Here is a 6,260-nt window from a genome sequence, read left to right on the forward strand (position 1 = left end):
TATTGGCTTCATTAATATCTATGTCCAATAAATATTTACTATTTTCATCTCTTATTTCTGTTTCATTATCTTCAATGTCAATTCTTGGCGTAAACTCTCTCTTATATCTTTCTGCTAATATGTTGCATATTTCCTTTTTTTCATTCGTTAATCGCCCTTCAATTCTTAAAGGGCCTATTTCTACTCTTATTTTATTCATATTTTTTATATTTGAGTAAAATATTTTGGGGTTTTGCTTGATATTTTTTAGGGTCTTTTCTTCTAAGTCCCATTTTTCATTTTCTTTTGATTGCATATCTTTTCTTCTGCATTTTCTATCTTACTTTTTAGTTCCATCACTTTCCAAGCATTCTTTTCTTTTGCAAGACCTTTTTTCCACTTTCTGATTTTCTGGAACAAGATCCTTCTGTCTCTTGGTATGAGTGACTAATGTTTCCTTTTCTTCTTCGGTATATATTTTTCCACTATTTCCTCTAATATTTTATATAATATATCCGTATTTTCCAGTATATTATCACTTACGAATATGTTTTCCCCAGTCTTTGTTTAATTCTTCATTTATTTCTGACCATTTTATATTCTTAGTATAGAAAGTGCATTTGCCATATCCTTCCCATTTTTTCGTCTCTTGCTTATCTCTGTTTTCACGTGCTTTGGAACGGACTGTTAATTCTATGACATTATGGTCTGAAATACTCGTATTATACACTATTATTTCTTTAACATAGTTCACCTTGTTCACAAATACTAGGTCTAAAATATTATCCTTTCTTGTTGGCAGGTGATTTATTTGCTGAATGTTATGTTCGAGTAGCATATCTAATAGCTTTTCAAATTGCCTCATATCTTCTGCACTACTATTACTCTCTTTCTTATATGTATAAATACAACCACAGTCTCCTATTCATTCTTTCCATTCTATGAAAGGAAAGTTAAAGTCTCCGGATAGGAGTATAGTCCAGTCTTTGTGATTTCTACATATATCATCCAATTTGTCAATTATTATGTCAAACTCTTTAGTATTAGGGGGTCTGTATATTACAATGTTCACTAATTTTTCAGATTCAAATCCTACCGCTATTAATTCACATTCTGTGTTACTATATTTCTCACAGATTTTTTCTTGATTGACGTCTCTCGCTTCCATATATCGCGGTACCAAATCACAATGATCCTTAACGAGAGAGAGAGAGAGGGAGAGACTAACTGAATTATAAATTGATGTCCAAACAAAAGGATTCATAACAAGAGAAAAATTTATATATATATATATAATATATATATATATATATATATATAATATATATATATATATATATATATATATATATATATATATATATATATACAGAGAGAGAGAGAGAAAGAGGGATTGACTAGTGACATACCATAAACCAGGAGTCTGTAATGAAACTTACAAGGAGTTACAAGGATTAGGATGTCTCAAAAACTTTTTAGTTCATCCGAGGAGACATCATGTGCTCACTTATCTGTAGGAGCAGGTTTTACTGTTCATTCACATTGTTCTAATGACTTTGTCTACCTTTCTTTTAAACCCTTCCACGCTGTTGCTGTTGACAACTTCTGGTGGCAGTTTATTCCATGTGTCACATATCTTGTATGCGAAGAAGTTCCCACAATGAGATGTGTTGTATCTCTTCAGTTCTAGTTTCCATCCATTATTTCCTGTCTGGTTTTCGTTTACTGTGAAGAGGTTACTGCCTACTTTTGTTATGACTTTCAGCGTTTTGAATGTTTCTGTGGGTTGTCCTCGCAATCGTCGTGTTTCTAAGCCATGCATGTTCAGGCTCTCTAGTCGTCTTTGGTAACCTATTTGCCTGATGGATGGAACTAACTTTGTGGCTCTTGCTTGTACCCCTTTTAATCTATTTATGTCCTTTCTTAGTGTTGGTGACCAAAACTCTACTGCATATTCAAGATGAGGTCTAACTATGGATGTGTAGAGCTGCAGCACCATTTCCTTGTTTCTCTATTTGAACTGCCTCTTTATGTATCCCACTAATTCCTGTGCCTTCTTTTCAGCTTTTATGCACTGTTTTATGGATTTTAAGTCCTTGGCAATAATGACGCCAAGGTCCCCTTCTTGTTCTACACTTTATATCATTCTCAAGTGGCATAGAGTTGGCATGAGGGTTGTTTGTTCCTATTTGTAACACTTTAAATTTAGCCAAGTTAAAAGGCGTTTGCCTTCTTTTTGACCACTCTCCAATTCTCCTTAAATCATTTCTTAAAACTTTTCACTGTATCTGGGTCTACTGTATTTTCACCCAGTTTGGTGCATTCTGCAAATTTGGCTATCCTGCCAGTTAAGCCTACAGCAATATTCTTAATGTAAATAAAAAACACGGGTGGGCCAAGGACAGAACCCTGAGGAACTCCACTTGTCACATCTGCCAATTCTGATTCTTCACCCTTTATTACTACTCTCTGTTTTTTATTAGTTAGCCAGTCTTCAATCCAGTCTGCTATTTCACCTACAATTCCTAAAGCTCTAACTTTTATCACTAGTTTCTTGTGTGGAACTTTGTCAAAGGCCTTTTGGAAATCTAAGTAGAGCATATCTATTGCTCTACTACTGTCGTAAATGCCAAGCATGTTGTGAAAAAACTCCAAGAGGTTTGATAGGTAGGATCTGTTTTGGCTGAAGCCGTGTTGAATGTTTAACAGCAGGTTGTTTCTATCAATGTGATCCACAATTTGATCTGCGATTATGGACTAAAAAATCTTACAAGGGACTGACGTTAGACGGATTGGTCTATAATTTCCTGGCTCTTCTCTTGGATCTTTTTTGTAAACTGGGGGCACATTACTTATTTTCCATCCTTTTGGTGACTTTCGTTGTTCTGCAGCTTTTCTGTAGAGTTTATATAGGTGAGGAACTATCTCCTCTTTTAACTCTTTGATTTCTCTTGGAGATTTAAACTTTAGTTTTTCTATTTTTTTTAACATCTTCTTCTGTAAATATTATTTTGTCAAGCAGTTCTGCCCCTTCATATTTAGTAGCTGGTTCAGGGATTGAGGGAGTGTCTCCAATTGTGTAAACACTAGTAAAAAATTTATTCAGTAACTTCGCTTTTTCCAGGTCTGAGTTCACTAGGTTTCCCCTATCGTCTCTTACGGGACCTATGCTATTTTTTATTGGCTTCCTACTAATAACATGCGCAAAGAATTCTTTTGGGTTTTCCTTACAAATTGATGCAACTCTCTTGTCCTCGTTTATCTTTGCATTTCTTAATAATTCGTCCTTCATTCTACAGTTCTTTATGCCTGCTTGCTTCTTCTGGTGTTGGGTGTAGAGTCACTGATTTGTGCAATCTGTCTCTTTCTCTTATTTTATTTTTAATTTCTCTGTTGAACCACTTGAGCTGAGGGTTGAAGTTTGTTTGTATTTGCTTTAATGGCATACATCTGGAGCGTTTTTCTGTGTATTCTTCTAGAAATGCTTCCCAGTAGTTATCTATGCCTCTTCTTGTCGTATTCGAGATTTTTAACATACTCCTTTAGTTTTTTTAGGTCTCCTCGACTGTAATCTCTTTAGTATTTTCTTTTCTTTTCCATGGCGAATATTAATATGAAATGTAATAATTTTATGGTCGCTTTGGCCTACATTTGCACCTACTGAAAGGTCAGACACTAGGTTCTCTTCTGTTGATAGGATGATGTCTAGTATGTTGTCTCCTCAAGTAGGTTTGTCAACCCATTGGTGGAGAAATTCATTTTTGACAAATCCTAAAAGTCTCTTTCCTTCTAAGTTTGATGTGGAGGCAGTGGCGGAACTAGGTCATTATGGGCCCTGATGCAAATTATTTGAGTGGGCCCCTATCATGAAAACAAAATTAATTGCCATTACTTGATTTACCAGTAACTAATGCTCATAAATAAAGCAAAACACACACATTTATATTTGATTTATGTGTGTATATATACAGTACCTGTATATATACATACATATATATATATATATATATATATATATATATATATATATATATATATATATATATATATATATATATATATATATATATATATATATATATATATATATATATATATATTGTGTGCATGTATGAAAATGCTAAAACTTACCAAATTATTAGAAGTCAACCTTTCTTACTTTCATCTCGGCGAAGGTTTTTATGAGTTCTTCCAAGTTTGTTTCTTGCCATGCTATTTTCAATCGATATAACCGACAGTCCACTCACTCGTTCTTGCCCCATCGTGCTTCTCTAGTAAAGTTGAGTATACCTTAGTTTTACCAGACCACTGAGCTGATCAACAGCTCTCCTAGGGCTGGCCGAAGGATTAGACTTATTTTACGTGGCTAAGAACCAGTTGGTTACTTAGCAACGGGACCTACTGTGGAATCCGAACCACATTATAACGAGAAATGAATTTCTATCACCAGAAATAAATTCCTCTAATTCTTCAGTAGACGGCTGGAGACTTGAAATCGGGCCTAGCGAATGCTACCCCACAATTCTATCGACTCGCCTAACGAGGAACTGCTTCTCTAGTAAGTTTTGATCATTTTGAGCTTTGAAAAGGATCGTTCGGCACTTGCGACTGTAACAGGGATCGTTAGGAATAAACTGATTACATTTAGGACTTCATGAAAGCTTGAACACATGATGCTGTTTTCACATATCAATAAAGAATATAGTTTAGAAGCTGTAGTAATATTCTCAAGATGTGATCTGAAATGTTGGCGGAAGGACAACAGCTGAGCTGGAAATTCTGTAGAAATATCTTCCTTGTATGTTTTATTTAAACTTACGACTGCATTATATAGCGCATCATCGGATGCAGTAACTAAATTCTTGGGAAACAGTATTTTGAAATTTCCAGCAACATGTCTTAGACCACTAAATCTTTGATTTTGCCGAGTGATCAGTATGTCCAAACAACCATAAAACACATTCGTTTTGAAGTGGTACTCTGGACCGGAAAACCTTTCATCTGTACATAATTCATCAAAATGTTTTTTGACCTTTCTTACGCGTTTGTACTGAATCTTTGGCTCAACACCACTGTGGTGGAATTTAAAAAACACAAAAACAATACACAACACAGATACACAGAACATATAACCACATACAATACTCACTCTGATCCTCGGTTGCTGGGAGATGGATGAACGTGTCCACGGTCGCCAACACAGTAGACAAAATTACACAAACAAAACCGAAAAACAGACTTTCAACCAAAAAAAAATGAGCAAAAAGAAAGAGACACATGCACAGACAACAATGACATCCAACAGAAAACACACGACTCACAAAACATACAATAATCCACCATCAATATCCGCCTTGCACAGAACTCAGCTCAAGACTCACTCAAAACCGAAAAAAAACTCCCTCGACATTTGCACAGACAGACAGCACCATAAACAAACTAACGACCCCATCCCTCTTCCAACAACCGAAGCACACACTAACGACAATTACACTCACTCGCTCTCTCTCTCTCTCTCTCTCTCTCTCTCTCTCTCTCTCTCTCTCTCTCTCTCAGAAAACGTTGGGAAATGCTAAATACAAACAAATTTATTCATCCCACTATAATTCTCCCCCCTTTTAGCATTTCCCAACCAACACCTTTCACACTGCATTCAAATCGCCTTACGCAACACCCACGGATGCTCACTAGCAGGTCCTCTAGATCGTGTTCGCAGGCACGCAATCATTCTCTCAGAATCATTCTCTCTTCTAGCAACATTCAAATTCACATCTTCTCCTCCATTCTCTCTCAGATTCACGCTATCTTCTTCACTATTACCACTCTCAATTTCATCCACAATCTCATCTATACCCTCTAACTCGTTCCCAAATACCTCCCCCAATTCTTCAACTAACCCATCCCATTCGCTCATTGACCTTTCCAATTCTTGCAACGATTCATTCATGCTTTCAATCACTCGTCTATCACTGCTACGCTCTCTTACTCTTACACTTTCGCTCACCTCCAACCGTTCACTCACCCCTACACGTTCAGTCAACTCAGTTATATCAAACCCGCATATGCTATACGTTCTATTCATACCATCCCATTCATCCGTATTACACGCTTTATCACTCATTTTCACTTTGGCACTCACACCCCTATCACACAACTTACGATCATTCCGTTCACGTACGTTCTTCCCTTTCTTACGTTTCCTACCATACTCTATCAAAACCAATTGCTGATCTTCCTCATGCAACAACCCCTCACGTACATGCATCACACGCACCGCTTGC

This window comes from Macrobrachium rosenbergii, chromosome 1 (genome assembly GCF_040412425.1).
Source record: "Macrobrachium rosenbergii isolate ZJJX-2024 chromosome 1, ASM4041242v1, whole genome shotgun sequence".
In the NCBI taxonomy this organism is placed as follows: Eukaryota; Metazoa; Arthropoda; class Malacostraca; order Decapoda; family Palaemonidae; genus Macrobrachium; species Macrobrachium rosenbergii.